This window comes from Melanaphis sacchari, unplaced genomic scaffold, assembly GCF_002803265.2.
Source record: "Melanaphis sacchari strain LSU unplaced genomic scaffold, SCAv2.0 Contig50_pilon_pilon, whole genome shotgun sequence".
Classification (NCBI taxonomy): domain Eukaryota; kingdom Metazoa; phylum Arthropoda; class Insecta; order Hemiptera; family Aphididae; genus Melanaphis; species Melanaphis sacchari.
Window position 1 is genome coordinate 1,309,356 of NW_020271344.1, and position 19,589 is coordinate 1,328,944.

Here is a 19,589-nt window from a genome sequence, read left to right on the forward strand (position 1 = left end):
TGTTCTCAAATTATAAACAATTTAAAAAAAAAAAAAAAACCTTAAATAGTAAAATTGTATAAAATGTGTCTAAAAATTTGAAATATAAATTAAATTAAAATAATAAGTATAATTTAAAACACATACTCGTATTTTACTTAAAAAAAAAAAAATATACGTTCTATCAAAACTTTAACTCTAATTATATGCAAAATTTAGCAATTAATAATAATACTAAGTTGAATTAAAAAAAAAAACAACTTAAAAAGTAAATTACCTCTTTTTAAAATAATTACATAGATGTAAAAACTAGTAATGATTTTTTTTTAATATTATAAATAACATAAATATATTATTTTTAAAAGTATAGCCATTTCATAATCACATACAATTTTAAAAACAAAACATTTTATTTATACTTTACATTATGTACCAAATATTCGTATTAAATTTAATAATTAACTTTGATAATTTATAAAGGGTTTAAACATTATACTAAAACATTAAAAATGTATTTTATGATAATATATTAAATAACCATAATAATAATCGCTTTTCTGGTATAGAAAATTCAACGATCAAAATGAGTTCTATAATGTTTTAGTCTACGGAGAATTACGCACTATCAAAATAATATCTGATATGTGGTGCTACACATTTTACCTTGAAACTTTGAATTTATATCACTGTGATATGTTTGTTTAAAAAAATAAACAGAAACTATGAAGTTTATTTTTTTTTTTATTTTTTTATCATTATGTATAAACGAAAAAATCTCCTTCCAAGAAATAACAATAAAAATAAGTAAATTTATTCTTAGTACAATTTTGGTTAAAATTGACTAATGATTTACTTTATATTTATTATCTAGATTAAATTTTCTAATATTTTTTGCTATTAATTGGTGCAATATCCAAATCGAAAGTTAGAAATCTTATGAATAAAGTTAAGCAAAAAAAAATAAAATATTTATAGATTACATTATTTTTAGAATTAATAACACACATCATTTTTAAAAAATCTTATATTTTAAACATTTTTATAATCATCAAAATTAAAGATCACTATTAATACTTACATATATATATAAACACAATTGTTTATTATAAACCTTGATTTTTTTATGCTTGTTTTATTATTTTTTTTTCATTTGTGTTTTATTTACGCAAAAACGCCAAAAGCACTAAAAACCATTTGTGGTTACATGTCAACGTTCAGTGTATAAGAAAATTTCGTATTTCGCCATTATTTATATTTTATTATCCAATTTTACAATTATTAGTTAAATGTAGCGTTGTAATCGTTGTTTATCTTGTATTCTTCTTTTATTTTTTTATACTTGTCGACATTATATTTGATTATTTGTTGCGCGCATTTTTATAACACGTGTTATTTGTACAACTTAAATTGAATATACAAGATGTAGATATGATATACTGTTCTAAAGTCAACCATATTCGACTTACTTTAAAAATAGCTGATTGGTATATCTCTGCATAGCCTCTGAGATATTATTTTTCTGTTGTACAAATAGTTTTATAAATATTTTAACACTCCATTGATAGCGATTGATTTTTAAATTATGCAACATGTAAGGGTATGAAAATCATATGAAGATTAACATTCAATAAGTAAATCCTAGTTAAATTCTAAACTAATTAGGATCAAACAAAATGTTCAATTATTTTTACAAATAAGATAAATTATAATTAATTACAAAGTACATGTCTTAAGTAGGTATTGACTTTTATGCAGTTAAACATTTTAATTAAAATTATGTCTTTTAAAATACAAATGGTCCTACTGAAATACATTTTCGATAAACTAATAATCTGATATATAAACTTATTAGGATTTGATTAAATTCAAATCAACTACTTAAAAATAATTAATTATGTATTTCAAATTCGGATTGTTTTATCGAATTTTCAAACTGTAATTAGTAGTATTAATTAAAATCCATGCAAAATAATATATAGTAGAGAAATGACTTCATATAATATAATTGCATTTAAGATATTGCTTATTTTATTAGTGTATAAATTTAATTTTTAGTTAATTTGTTGTAATATGATTGAAAAACTATTCGATTAATCAATGATGGTATAAACGTTTTAACGTAATCATTAGAAAGAAAATATTAACTGCGAACTGAAAAAATTAAAAATTAAACATATTATACAGTTCATTTTTTTTTTTTACCTGAAGTATCACAAATATAATTACATTGTCGTTTAGGCCTTTCAATTTTCAAAAAACATTTGTTTTGGCATGTACATTTCATTATACGTTTATATACATCTATATATAAAAAGAGAATAAGAGAAAGAAAGAGAAAGAGAGAATGAGAACATTATAATATTATAATATTATACCATCAACACTGTTGGATTTTTACTAAAAATATAACTGTAATATTTTTAACTATTCTAGATAGTCGACGTCGGGTAACTACTTCTGTCAATATTTTGAGCGGGACACATTTTCGGCCAAAATTAATCTTTCCCTTTTCGGCCATTCTGAAATGTCCATTTTCGGCCAGTACACTATTTTGGTTACCAATGAAATATTTTTCACGTTTTTTTTTTCTGTTAAACTGTCATTTTATTAATAACGATCATATAATATTATTAATTTACAATTTATACATTTAATTAAATAAAAATATAAAAATAAAAGTTAGTTTATAAATTTACACAATTTTTATTGATTTTATAATCATAAAAAAATTAAATATCCCTATAATTTTATATATTATATTGTTTAAATTGATAACCTAACTTTTATTTTTATATATTTTTACTTAATTAAATGTATAAATTGTAAATTAATAATATTATATGATCGTTATTAATAAATTGGCAGTAAAACGTGAACAATATTTCATTGGTTACCAAAATACGAGTAGTGTACTGACCGAAAACGGACATTTCAGAATGACCGAAAAGGGAAAGGTTTATTTTGGCTGATAACGGTGTTGCCCATTATTTTAAACGTTCAAAAGAGGAATATAATTAATTAGAGGGTCGAAAATATTATGAGCGATTTGAATGGTTTTTAGACCTGTGAACGTAGACAACGTAAACCACGTACACATGTGTATATGTGTATTAGGTAGGTATACTAAAAAATATTGATTTGTACTCCCACCGTCCATGGTATATCAGGTATATAGTGATATACACATGACCATACTATGTTGGTGTGTTACTGTATAGAATTAATTTGTCTAACAAGTTATTTTATACATAGGTATAATATTCATACATTATATACTAAGTAATGCATTAGTAAATACAAAACATTTATAAAAAAAAGGGTTTTAATTAGAAAATTCAAAAAATTCTTAAGTTTTTACTACGAATTTTCAAAAAAAATTGTTTTGTTCCAAACAAATTAAAATTTAAGAACAACTTGGTTCACTTGAAATTTAGTTGGCAGTTATTTCAAGTTTTTAGTTAAGGTAAATTGTTGATTCAAAAACTATTGATAATTTAGAACTTATCACAGATACATTTTTTTGATTTAAGATAAAATAAATATCAACCTATATTTCCAAACAATATATTTAATCACATTTTGGTGTATACTGATAAAAGTTTATCTACGAGTTATAATTCAGGGGAACACAATTTTTTATTTCATTCGCAACTTCATATCTCCGTCGAGTAATGATTTTCTTCATTATTTGCAATCAAAACAAAACCACAAAACCAATAGAATTTTAAATGATATGCATATTTTATCTAATACGGTTTCAGATATTAAGACAATAACACTATAGCAGATGTCACATAAAAAATTACCTTAATATATACATTACTAAAAAATAAAAATGCCAACAGATACCAAAACCCTTTTTCAATTTTGCCTTTATACCTTACCAGACAATTTTATTCGTCGTCTCAAAATAAATTTAACTTATCTTTATAAAAATAAACTAAATAACCTGAGGTAGTATCACTAAACGATTATTTCATTCGAATGTATACATTGTAAATATTTTCTACTGTTCTATGTATAAACCAATTTAATATAATATTGCATAGCTTAATATAATATCCCGCAAACTCTCGATCCCAATGCGTCCTAATTTTCCGAGGGCACACTAATAATATACTAATATACTAACATACCATAGTGTTGATTGAGAGGAGTTGTTAGGATCACCGTAATGCAATAATACTATTGTACAATTTTGAATTTAATACAATAACGACACCCATTCGAATTGACAGATTGATTTTGACGCATTTAATGGCTGGTTCGGTGATATAAAGAGACATGCGCATATCCGGCTAGCGTACGACGATGGCAACAAAATACGTTCAAATTAAGGGCAACACGGACGGTGATTGAGTCACACAAAATCACATATCTATGAATGTGCATGTGAGGTTGGGTGTGAAAAATCATCTATTGAAGTGATAAGATAAGTCATTAAACAAAAAATAATTCACGCGCCTTCTCCGTGTAATTTTAAAAATTAATTATTTTGAATACGATACGCCATACTTCTCTACCACCCCTATAGAGGGAAACGGCTGTCGTTCGATACTTGTTTATTATTTTAACGTCACCCATAGTACAACTGCATTGCTACAGGAAATTTATGCGGAATAAGTCATTTAATCTCAAAATTAATTTCACTACAATATATTGATTTCTAATGCTAAAAATTCAATATAATAATCATTGAACTTAACAAAATATACACTGTTATGATCCTTAGATCATTCCCAAGTCACAATTATCTATAATACTATATTCTACATAATACTGTAATGTTCTTATTATTTTTACTATATACAATTATCTCAAAGAATAATAATTTTTTTAGAATTATAGCTTATTTCATAAAATTTGTAACACAATATTACAATACTTAAGTAGGTATACCTTATCAAAAATTATTATATTATTGTTTCCTCATAATAAATAGTTAGTTAACACTTTAATTATATTATCATATTTTAAATTTATTATTGTATATATTTAATATTTTTTTATTGATTTATAAATACCACATGGGCCTAATGACTTTGTAAGATATCAATAAAAATATAAAATTTCCATCAAAAAACATTTCAAAATATTTGTAATTATATCATAAGAAATATATAGTACAAATAATTATTAAAATACTCGGCTTTTGAACGTATATAGTGTGTTTTATAACTAACCTCAGTTGGAGATGAAGAGTCAACAATATTTTTAATAATACGTTTTTTTTCCAAGTATTTTGTTATTGTTTCACTTCAGTAAAAATGTATTCCATATAAGTTGTATTTAACGTTTTTCAACATGTGGTACGTAAAAAACTCATAGGATATATGAAAATAATTGTGATAAATATAATTTAACTTCGACAATGTTAGATATTCAATAGTATAATAATTATTTAACCTAAAATGACTTTTACTTAAATTATTATTTAAAAAGTACACTTGACACTAACTATAACAAAGCAAAGCAAATTCCTTGATTTTTTTTTCAAGTTGTGTAGAAAATGACAACAATAGTTATAAATGCGTTCAAAGTGGAATTATTAAACAGTGATCGTGATACAAATATATGTGATATATGTGACCAGACGCGGAATGCGACTGAGAGTAAGTAACGGCCACAGATACTAGCTCCCGGATGGGTGACCACTTGGGATCATAGTGGTTGAAATCCTTGCCATACATACACGTGTTTGTTATCAACCGTAACAATCGTAAAATACAACCTACCGTACCAAACTTACCCCTTAAAATAGCTTATAACCCCCAAAAACAGCTAATGGCCCTAGTTGCTGGGCTTAAATATAATTCTAAAGTACTGATTTTGAATAATAATATTATATCATAATAGATAAACAAATACATTTTATTTTTTTAAATATAAAACATTCTTTATTAAAATAAACGTTATTTATAATACATTTTTGACTTGTAAAATATTATTTTTGATATTATATAACTTTGAAATTCGCAGACATATTGTAATGGAAATAAAGGAACGTCATCACTTCTAGACTTGGCATATTTTTAACCGATCACTGTTCTACGTATTCATGTATTCCGTTAAACCACTGCCTAGGTATTTACGGTTAGAATTTTTAATACGCCAAATTCCAAAGAAGTTAATAAATCATTTACATTTTTTTACACTGTAATAGCAACCGACAAGTTAGAGTAAGTTAATATGACATTTAAAATACGTTTTAGTTACATTTACAACAAGCTTCTGTGGAGCATAACTAATATCATGCAACTTGTTTCAATAAATAATATTGTCTACCAGAATATTTTTCCATTTTCGATGTGTTGAATATTACTATTAATCATTTTTATTTTTAAAATAAAAATAAAAAATTTAAATATGAAATAGTCTTCCCATTACACCTGTTGGGTAATATTGTATTTGTTTACAACAGTCAACAGTATACAATTGGGTTCATGGTATTCATTTTAGGTATTATTATAACATCAATCAGCAGAACATTTTAGACTACCAAAAAGTCAAAAGTAGATATCACAATAGCAACACAGATCCCTCGGCTGTCGAGGGATGATTATCAGGGAGAAAGGGACATATTACTCAAGAGAATATATTATATAGATAGAAACGACGAAGGGCTAATATGAAGGCCTACTGAAACTGAATAAACTGTCGAGGGGTTGGGGTGAAAAACATCAAAGCCATGGATTTCAGTTGGAGGGTCAAGAATTATCAAAATAAGGGATGCTTTATATAAATTGGTAGTATAATTTTATATACAAAATGTCCCGAGAGTAACGAATACAAAATTAATCGACAACCGGCAAACTCAATAATTGATTCAACTATATTTATGTCGTCAGAAAAATATATTATGCATAACATCATAACCGTTTCTCAATAATAGAATTAACACACGTTTATAAATGTATTAAATATTTATAATTTTAAAATGTCAACTGTTACCAGTTACCAGCCAAAAATATTAATACCTGTATTGAATACGTATGTATTAAATTGATATAAATTGATGAAATAATTATAAATATGCATACATAGTTTGTTATAAAAAATCTCAAATTAAATTTAATATTTAAAGCGAACAACATTTTTATTATTAGTTATGAATCACTTTCACACTAAAATCATTGGACTGAAAAATAACTAGATGCTGTCTCGAAAAGTTTTTTTTTTTTTTTTAATACGTTTATAATAAAAAAAAAGGAAAAACTTTTATTCATTTTGTTGAGTTTAAAGTATACCGACTTTAGATTTTAAAACAGTCCACTTGTACGTTTAATGGAGCACAAAATACTCTGTTCTCGTTGTGTGAGCAAACTCGTAGAACCCAAAGTCCTGATCCTGAACAATGATTACCTTTTACGATGAACAATTTTCTCAACAGCGAGTACAATTTGGTTTTTTTTTTTTTTTTTGCAAAAGGAATACTTAAATCCTAAGGCTATAAGTTCTTAATTATCAAATAGTTTTGTAAAAACTTTTTAATATAATGAACATTTAAAAGGGATTGTATAATTTATATATTATAAATATATATTTATTTATTTATATATCTAAAATTTAAACCTAGTATAAATTCTATTTAAGTATAATAAAATATTTATTTATTTTTGTTACTCTTCAATATTAAAAAATCTCTGAATATTTTATAAAATTAAAATTTTCTATAAATATGAACAAATGATTTATATTTTCTATATTCAAGTGAAAAAATATTTACGTAAACAAAATTAATATTATCGGTACGGAATTGTATTAAAAAATAATAACCATATTTATAATAAATTATTTGATATGTTCAAACCATAATATACCTAATTTGAATGAATTTACAATTAATCTTAATATTAAAATTAATTTATATTATAAGCTATTAGGCATTGTTGATGTATTATTTCTATAATATCTGACTTTATATCGAATAAACGGATTGTGTACCTACATCACGAAGTCATAAACGAAATGTTATGATCAATTTAATGATAGTTAGATACTATATTTTTGTTACCGTTATTGTTCTCTTCTTCGCCAAACCAGTGAATTCCTGGTCACCTATACCCACCATTTACAAACTGCTACTGTCCACCACCTTTAGGGCTTATATATAAGCGCGTCGAAAGAATCGTTTTATTTTATTATTGTTAGCCGGTGAATAGAAGAGAATATATGAAACCTGTGAGGTACGGATATTAACATACAATACATACAGGGAGAGGATAAAAGCGCGTATGTAAGAAAGAAGGAACGGGAGAGGTAAAAAAAAAGTATAAAAATTACTCTCATTTCCAAGGCTGACTGCTCTTTCATTTTGTTTCAGATCGCCAGGCATTGAAACGAACAGTTTCGGCAGTGGTTCTCATGTATGGCCACAAAAGAAATGTTTGGTTATAACATGTGTAGAGTGTACCTTCATGATAAGAAATATACCAGATATGTATTGTTTAAGTATTTATAACTATAAACATGGTTAGTAACGTTTGTGCGCAAAAATCCAATAGAAATCAAGACTACGCAATTATGGATGTGGCTAAAATAACGTTAATTTTTTTTATTCATAATTCTATCAACATTAATATGAACCATTTATTTGTATGCAAAAATATGTTCATTTTTTTTTTTTTTATTTATTATTATTATTTAAATGTAAACACTAACCAATCTTTTAAAATAAAAATATCAAAGCTATAAGCTTTAAAAAATTGGTTTTTATCAGTCTTGGTTTCAAAGAAAATGTTTTGTATTTTTGTTTTGATTATGATTATCAAAAGGAAGAAAAAAATACACAACTATATTTATATGAAATTCTTAGTTGTTTATTTAAAAATTAAATGCATACAACAACAACAAAAACAGTATAAAAAATGTAATTAATCGTTTACATTTTTTTTTTTTTTTTTTTTTAATTATTCTTGTAAAGATACAAGATACTGTATAATAAACAGTGTATATTAATACTTTATGGTATAATAACATGTATTTATATATATATATATATATATTTTTATGTGTGTGTGTATATATTTAGTAAAAATACTTTTTATGTTTAAGTAAAACTGTCAAAAAAAAAAAAAAACATTATTACTATTATTTATTGAAACTCGAACACAGTTGACGGCTTATCAGAAATGAGAATATTTTGTGATACTTAAATAACATTAAAAATTATTTTGAAATTTAATTAATATTGATAACGATACAATTATACTTTCTGAATAACCGATAACATTAATGATAACACACAATACGTTTTTATTTTGTTTTTAAACTCATACAGATATTTAAATAATTTAATAACTAGCTATAATTTTACAGACAAATTATAATTTAAATAATAAAAGTGATTATTAGAATTGTTAATATGTTATAAAAAATTATACTTAAGAGAAATATAATCCATTATATAAATTCAATAAATGAGTACGAGTATATTGTATTATATTGCACACGAAGTTAAATTATGTCAGATTAGGAGAGACAAGCATTGGGATTTCACAGAATACCATGCAGTAAACACAAATTTACTTTCATAGTAAATCGTCCAAACATATTATGATGTTTCATTTTAAATGTAACACAATTTAAATTTTTATTCTGTTATATAAACACATTCAAAATGTATTCAAAAATGTTTTGAATAACGCATTTGCACTTAATATTTTAAAGCAAGCGCTGTATGACCTAATGTGAGAGTATCTACTATTATAATCAACTTGATGTAATATTATTAAACAATTTTAGTGCCTGTATACGCAAAAAAAAAATATTGTGAATAATCACAAACTATAGTAAATGCATAACATAACAGCAAAACTGTGGTCCATGGTGAGTATTTATATAATTCGAAATAACATTTTGTTAATATAATTTGTACTCGGCGTTACAGTAACTATGGTATATTATATAATTCGTTTTTGATGTGTTTATTGTTCGTATCACGTGAACGTATTACGAAATGGAGAAATAATATCTCTACGAAATTGCAATGTTCGTCCAAAGGTCAAAGGTCTATTTTTTTTATCATCCAAAAAAGGATCACGATTCGGGATTAAAGAAAAGGGATACCCTTAAAAAGAATTTGTATTATGGAATTGTCAGTTGTGCGAGAAAATTCGATGTCAAACGGTATGTCAGCAAAGAACTACAAAACATCGCATGAAAAATATGATAGGTATGAATACTTCGAGAATTTTTAAATTCTGCTCTGCTGACAAAATTTAATAAATAATGATATGCTTTTTTGAAACGAATTGTGTCGTTCTAGTACAGTTTTGTTATTCGTTATCGATTACGTCGAAATCGGATGGATTTTATTCAATCACATATTTTTAAAAGCTTAAACGTTGCATACGAGTTATTCGTATAGTCAAACATCGATAAGTTAGGCAATGTTGATTTCACATGATACATAATATTACTACGAGTAGACTGCAGTCGGGGTATGCTATTATTAAAATAATAATAATAGTAATAAATAACAATTTATCGTGTACGCGTACTATAAAAACGCGTGGGTATGACAAACAAATCCAGTTCAGCCGCGATTGTGACGGTAAAGTCGTTCAAAATGTGTCCACGCGACGACATGACGTATTTGCCCGGGCGCAATGTTACACGACGGACTTTACCGGCCGGTTAGGTACGTCGGAAATATGTGTGTATTATCGCTCGCTAAAAATGAAAACATCATGACGCGATCGTAGTGTGCACCCCGGCTCAAGAGACGGGTTTCTATCTCGTTCGAGGCGACTATACTCAACAATAATAATAATATGCTCGTATTTTTATTGTTTCTGTTTTGTTTCCGTTTTTACGACTCACGGGCCACGGTAGTTCGAAACGTATTCCAGAATTGAAGTAATAAACGTTGAGAAAAGTAATGCGGTGAATGCGCCCGCGATTAAATCGTACGTTAAAGTCTGCAACAACGTGTCCCGGCAAAACGTTTGGAGGCCCCCGGTCGCCCGCACCATAATATTCTAATCGTCCCTGTATAATAGTATTATAGTCGTTCACTCTGTAAGACGCGTATTATCGCGCCTCGACTGGTGTTGATGATATAATAATAATAATAGTAATTGTAATAATAATAATAATAATAATAATAATGAATACAATAAAAACACAAGCTACGATTTTATTATTATTATTATTTTTTTTTTTTACAGGACGTCACGCGCACCATACAATTTTAGCCGCACGGACTGCGGTCACAGAAACGTTCCGCGTGAGCGTATACGCGGTGTGCGTACCTGTAATGCAGTTCGCGTATAGTGGTTTTCGTGACGCACACTGTCGATATTTTTGTTTTAGTGGTAAACGCTAAAATGTATGAGGTCGTCGTGTATTATTATATATATATATTTTAGCTGGCCACGGATTGTATTATTATTTTTTTTTTTAAGCGCCTCTTCAACCGTTTCGTGTAGGCTGTAAAACGATATGGTTGCGGGGAAAGAGGTCTCTCGACTTCATATCAATGCAAGTGTAGAAAACGTTTTGGCGTAGGCGACTTACGCTCGTACAAAAATAATAAATCCGTCATTTTAACGACTGTTTATTATGCGCATGTATCGTGACCGCTGTAAAAGAATACTTAAACGACGACGTGAGTAGCATTCGGTTTCGAATAATTAATCGTAATTGTTGAAAAAATATATAAACGGAAAGCATATTAATATCGTCCGAACGTTCAATAGAGAACTGAAAGTATAAGCTATTATTATTATTATTATTAGTTATTACGATTTGTTCTTACAGATTTTAAATTTAATATTTTATGTACAAACCTAAATTAATATTTTGTTGTTTTATTTATAAACCTTCAGTCGACATTCAGAACGATGTTAACAAATAGTTTTACATTGCATATTCATATTTCTGATATGGTCTCTATGACAGTTTTATATGTACAGTTTCTATATCAAGCAAATGTTTATTCATTGTTAAATCATTTAAATTTTAGCCACGCAAAGTTGGTAGGTGTAAAAGTTTATTTTCTCTGTTTTCATTTAACTTCACATCAGGTCGTTTGCATGATGTTCATTCAAAGTTTCAAAAACGAATTCTACTTGTATATTAAGTAAAATAAAGCAATATACTTGTAAGTTTAACATTAGAATGTATTATTATTTTAATATAATGAAAAATGAAACAAGTTTCAGGAACTGTAGTAAGACAACTATAATTATTAATGGCCATGTTCAATATTATTTTATAAAAGTAATAGAAAAACGAGTAATAAAATAGGATTTCTATTATTTTTTAACTTAATATTTAAATGCCATATATAAATATAAATACGTGTATAATACAATAAATAACATAAATGCATAATATTATTATATCTATATAACCAATTTTATAAGTACATCTAATTGTCTTTATGACTACATCCATAAAACAAAAATAGCTAAATATAAATTATTAGTTTTTAATTTCATTTAAAATTAAACGAATTATATATATTATACAAGATTTAATTTATAAATATACCAAATTTTTAAAAATAATTCTCTTAAATTCTTTAATATTTATTAAACATACATTATAAAATAATGTATTATATAAGTGAACTAATAATAAAAAAAAAAAAAATGCAAGGTAAACAATTATAATAATACATTTTATATTTGTTTAGTATTGAAATTAAAAAAATAAACGATTTTATTGCCTTAGTCATAAAATCTAAAGACAATGTATAGGTTTATATATATTTAACCATTATTTAATAAATTTTTATTATAATACAGAACTATAAGCTATATAGTACCTATTGTTAAAATTAAAATTATGTATTGATTTTATAATAAATAAATAATATAGTTATAACCAGGTGTAAAATTAATTTAAAATGAAAACTACTCGAAGCTACTTTTTTTATTAACACGATTAAAATAATTATTGGCTATATTTTATGCTGTATAAAATAAAAATGTAATACAAATTAAAATTGAAAAAAATATAGTATTATTATTATATTATATTCTATTAAAAAATATTTTTAAAATAATACTTAATGTGATAATATTGACTATAATTTACTTTCAAAGTAAGTATACAATTCTCATTGTCAATCAAAAGGAAAATATTGTATGCAAAAAAATATATAACGCATTATTTATAAAACAATTTTCTATTAAGAATAAAGATTTAAAATGTATTATTTATTATTATTTAAACGCAAAATATAAAACTGAATAGAATCCATATTTATTAAGTACTGTTATCAAATCTACGTTAATGATATTTTATACATTAAACAGTTCAAATTAAAGATTTTAATTTTAAACCAATAATACTAATGTGGGTCTATTTATAAATTGAGTATATTATATTTATATACTTATTTACCACGTTTGAATATTTTATATCTTAAATAACACTGTTAATAACAATCTAGTTAGACACCTCACTCATTATTGATGCACGGGATTCAGTTTATTATCAACCTTTTTAGAACATGGACTAAGATTCAGTTTACAAAAAAATTCATTTATGGAATTAGGTCTACCAATTCTAAATAGAAAGATTTTACGAGTACGATCGACTAACTAGATGATTATAATCATACATAGAGTTTTATTTACCATTGGACAGCGATTTTAAAAATTTCTTATATTAATCGAAACTACTATTAGAGTCTTGGAAAATAAATAATATTCATTTTACGTAAATTGAAGTTTTACTTTTTCTTCTGCCATTGTTATTGTAGTTTGATTCACTATGCCAACGGTGTGAATAAGTAATATGTCAGATATAATAATACAAAGTTCCATATTAAAATAATTGATATGATAAATTACACATCAAACAGAATATACTAGAACGTTATTGTACCAACATAAAATTTAGTGTGATGATACGGTTTATCATACTATTATATTTTCTTGCAGTGATTGTTTTGTATTTTCATCATGAATAATAAAATGTATTAATAATTAGATATGTAGTTTGTTATAATATAAATCTATATTATGCTATATCATCAATAGAGTTTCCACAAGTTCCATACGCTGCAAATTAGTTCGATACACCGCTTTGAAGTAACTTATTGTATATTTTATTTATGTACCTCGTATTTATAACTATCTCACGTTAGAGTGTATTCAACTCAGTGCTATCACGAAAACTCAAATAACATGATGTTTATAACTGGCTCGTTGACAGGTGTTATTGTTTTTAAGTTAACAATATTTTAACGAGAAATAAAATTAAAGATAACATTATTACAAATCACAAAGTCAAATTATATCCAATAAGGGCTATCCAGGAGATTTCAAACTATTTCAAACAGTTTCCCCGAGTTCAGTACTTATGTCTACAGTGTCTAAACTCTCGCATTACAATTACATTATAATTTTTTATGGTATTACATACAATGTCCAAAAATTCCGCTTAGCTTTGGCTATGTTCACGATGTCAACAGTAATTTATTGATTAACATCCACACTGTCACTAAAGCTACATCAAACGAATTCCGTCATGTCAATATCGTGTTATACTGTATAATATTTAGGCACGCGTGTTACCAAGTCTCACGTGCCAGTTACACACCCATAAACTATGTATATTTTAACAACGCGAATATTTGTAATAATTTGGCTTTTACTTTTACGATTTCAATGATTTTTTTATTTTATTTTTTGCCCAGTCTATATTAAAGGTACTTGGCGTTCATTCAAATCGTTCACCAAACGATATTTTAAACGATTCAGTTACAACAAGGTGCTAAAGGTACATCGTGGATAAAATATAATGCATGTATAGTGACATTGTTTCTATATTGTAAGCAATATAACTGTATATAGTGGCTAAAACATAATGGTCAGTCCGCCTCATTGGCATAATTTCATACAAGTACATTAAAACATCGTTTGTGTTTATGGTGAACACAAAACAACTGTGCATCCTGCAAAGGTAATAATATACGGTGTCTGTTTATTATTATATAGCCTAAAATTCATACTAACTATTCCGTGTTAGTAAAAAAAAAAGTTACTAATTTATGACACCCCCGGATTAGTTCGAAAAATATTCTGTAAATAAACATTAAATCCCGTATTTTTGGTATGGTGAAACCTACAGCAGTTGGTTTAGACACGTTAAGTACGAATAATTGAGCCTTTATTATTATAATGAAATCCAAGCCTTTACAAATTATTTATTATTATACGTTTCGTGTTTTAATATCCTTCATTATTATTATTATTGTTATAACAATAATTATTATTATTTTAAAAGCAAACAGTAAAGTTGGAATGGTTGTTTTTGTAAAATGTAAATGAGCGGGAGTCGGGCATATATATATCCCATTTTTTAATGACGATTTAATATAGATTTATGTGAACCAAAAGTAACATTTTGGAATTAAAATGTTTTAAAAACCTCAAGGATAAAACTAATGAACGCACAGAGATAATATATTATGTACTTCATGAATTAAAACTAAGAATAAGAATTTTCAAGAATTCATATATTATTATAATGTGTGTGCGTTATCATGTATAAATCAGTAAATAATATGCGTAGAATTTATGTTCATATTTAACTGAGACACGTCTGCAGTGATAAAAAAAAAAACAACAACAATATTGTAATGAGACTTTGATTCCTACTAGCGTTATTTTTTTTTATGATTTTGTAATTATTATGTTTTCCTTTAATTATCGTATAGTGTATACAGTTTAAAATCCACGGTTACGTAGAAACTCATCGCTAAAATATAATATAATATAATGATACCTACTATATTATGTATGTATATCGAAACACGCTATCGTTTATAATCTATTGGCAAAGACGCCTAAATCATTCTATTTCTTCGGGACTGCTGTCAAACGTTATAAAAAATAAAAAATAAACGATATCCAGTTCTTCGCTGCAGCTTACCGTCGCAATCGATGCTGTTGTTGTTGCTGTACACATACGAAGTCAAATCGTTATTGTGCTTGGCAGCATGTATGTGGAAGAACAGGTTTGTATTGAAAACGTATAAAAGGGTCGTTCACTTTAATCGTCCGGTAGCTCCCGAGCGTCCAAACGTTTTTTTTTTTTTTTTTTTTTTTTATATTCATTCTTCTGTTATTTATTATCACTATATGAGTATATGCGGGCCGACATACTATAATATAATTTCAGATCGTGCGTAGACGTTTTACCGCGCGTCGGCGAAAGAGCGAACCGCGATGGTGGAAAAGTTTTATAAGAAACCGTGATGACGAACATGCTGCGGTTTACCCGACAACTGCTGATGTCGTATTTCGTTCACCGAAGCCTTGCTACAGTCACTGCAGTTTATGCTCAGGCGGTCCACATGAATCCGTTTATCGCCTACATCTACTCCACAAGTCCTCACGTCAAATTTTATTATTATTATCATTATTATTATTATTATTGCTACTCTTATTGTCAAGGAGAAACTTCGTGGAGAAACGACGGCATTACATACGGGATCAAATCTCTTTCGAGTATCTTTAGAGTACAATATATAGAATCGGTTACTATCGAAGCCGTGCACCTAAATTATACTTATTTACACATATTATGTTTACGCAGTGGATGACCGAGTGAACGACCTGTTTATATTATTAAATTCACGTTCGGTTGGACAAAGCTGTACATATATATTATATAAAATCGCAAAAGCACACACGCTAAACGCGTGTCTAACACGAGAGTTGGTCTCGTTGTCGGCGGAGTTCCGCAGGTCGGATACACGTAAAAGACTAGTACATACGCGCGCACACACACATAAATATATACTCGCTATATACACGGCTTATGTGTGTACTGCACTACTGCTCGTTAAAAATAAAAAATCCTTTGGGTGTATTATTACGACGTATTTGACGGACGAAAAAAATAAATAACAAAACGTGATACTACAACCATATAATATCAACTCATGAATAATATATTAAACAGTACATGAAAGGAAAACGAAATATAGTTTTCCTGTCCGCGAAGTTTATCTGTTGATGGTTACAGTGTTCACTTATTTATCCGTGACCACTGCTGTAAAATTTGCTGTTGTTATGTTGCAAAAACAGTGGTAATTAACGCCGCCGGAAAACAGTAAACGGGTATTATTATTTTAGTTTTTAGATTTTAGTTGTTTTCAATCATACGTTAGAAGGTACTTATAAACATAATATAACGTATACATGAAATATGCATTATTCTTATTACATACCCAACTTTGCATAAAATACAGTAGTCGCGGCATGGCTCAGCTGCGTTTCCACGTACACGGATATGTACATTTTTAATGAAATAAAATTATCGACTCTCCCAGTGTAATAGGATAATTAAATATAACTATATACATGGCGGGACGCACGTTAAACCTGTTGTCCAAGCGTATTGCTTCACCTATTATATTAACATACAGATAATGCTGCAGCTAATCCGATGTTCGAAGGCAGTTTTGACTAGATATTATGTTATTAACTATACCAGACAAAAATTAACTTTTTTAATTTAACAGAATTTAATAATTATAATATATAAATAATATAAATTAAATGAATAAACATTGAATTAAACACTGAAACAAAAAAAGAACTATAGTATGTGTTTTATTTCTTTAATCCGTAAGAAAACTTAGAAATTAATACTTATAAAAGAGATCATGTTGAGAAATAAAATTGTCATTTTGTGAAAAAAAAATAATAGATTACAAATGAACCAAGATATACTGAGATCCGTCTTATATTGTATTACTATACGGAATCATATCGACTTAACTTTTTAAACTATAATAAAAATTAATCGAATATAATCATTTCACTAACTACTTTATACAACTTTAATGTATATTCTTGATATTACTATTACTGTACAATTCATTAAGGTTAGGTATATATAAGGTCTTTAAGGATAGTAATGATAAATATTTATTATAAATACATATTATTATACCGTAAAACTAAAGTGTGTAGGTTAAAAATTAATATGTTATTTCACTTATATATATATTATTATTATTATTTAAATAACAAATCACTATTGAGTTAAAATTAATTTTATCGTTACATTCCTAGTTATGTTTGGTTAGTTATGTTACTAATAGTCAAAGTAGTGCATAGCTTTTTTGTATACAATTTTAAGCTTTAGACTTTAGATGATCTAGTTGAGGAGAATTGAAAGATCGATAGATTTGTTTTTTTTTACAAAGACATTGACCACCATTATTTAAAAATCATATAACATTCATTAAGCATATTAGCCATTTAACGGTATATAATATGGTTAAATACAAAAATAACAAAAATCTATGTATAAGTTAAGATTACAGAACGTCAAATACAATAGCAAAAAAAGACAAAATATTCTATATGACATCTTCTTCACGATAATTAATCATTATTACTTACCTACCTACATTTTAAATATCTTACATTTACTTATTGTATTTCAAAGTTAAGGAAAAAATCATAACAGAGTTCATATTTGTACATGATTTAATTTATTATTTTGAAAACCTAGTATTTGTATCTCATCTTTATTATATCATAATTTATAGTATGTTCTTCTTTACCAGTTTGAATTTCATTTGAAAAATAAAAGATTATATTACTTTTGTAAAATCATCTGGTCAACTTTGAGATAATTAAATAATGCATAGTGTTCTCCGACTGTACGGTTATGCATGGCAATTAAACAACCCTATAATGTATCCAATTCCGTCCATGACCAAAATTTTATTCATTTCGTAGTCCAATAAACTGTTACTATTATTTATTATTATCGTCGTAGTTATTTTCATTATAACCTACAGTTGTTTCTGATACCGATTAATGTGTTAGTATTATACACGTGTTATAGTACCAGCAACCCAATAGCCATCGAATATGAAAATCACGCTGTCCGATTAATTCAAGGAATAAAAAATGGGTAGTTTTAGCGTGTACGTGAAAATCATCGCACTATAATTACAGCGATTAAAAAGAAAAACTGAACTCAAAAGTTTTGATGGAAGCGCAAAACATAATTAAATCGACAACTCGTATACGTAACCCGATCCGTGCGTATTATATATTTATATGGAATAAATATATTATACATAAACGCAGGTATTAGATACACGCCTTTTACCCAGGTCACTAAGTTTTAAGATTTAGTTATAATAAAAATTAATGCCTAATATTATGATTGTTGCTAAACACGAGGGCCTTCCAAGAGTCCTCGAACGCTAAAGTTTATACATGAATATTGTATGTTTGATTCAACACGCGCTATGGTTCAACTGAAATTTTCGATTACCATATAGTTCAGTGTTAAGTCACAATTGTTTTATTTATCAATAACAGCTCAAAAACCAAATGTGAATAATAAAATAAAATAATGCGATTCTGTTTTATTACTTTAATTTTAATTTTAATTAAGCTAAACAATAATACCATCCGATGCTAAACATTGATTATAGTTTTGAAAATGTCGAAACTCAAATAAAATTTCATAAAGAATATACAAATGTAATATATTTAACAAATTAAAATTAACATTTCAAATCTTTGTATTTCTTTTTAAATATAAATATCCCATGTGTATATAGATATAATATATATATATATATGTAAAACTTTTAAACTCGCTAGCATATA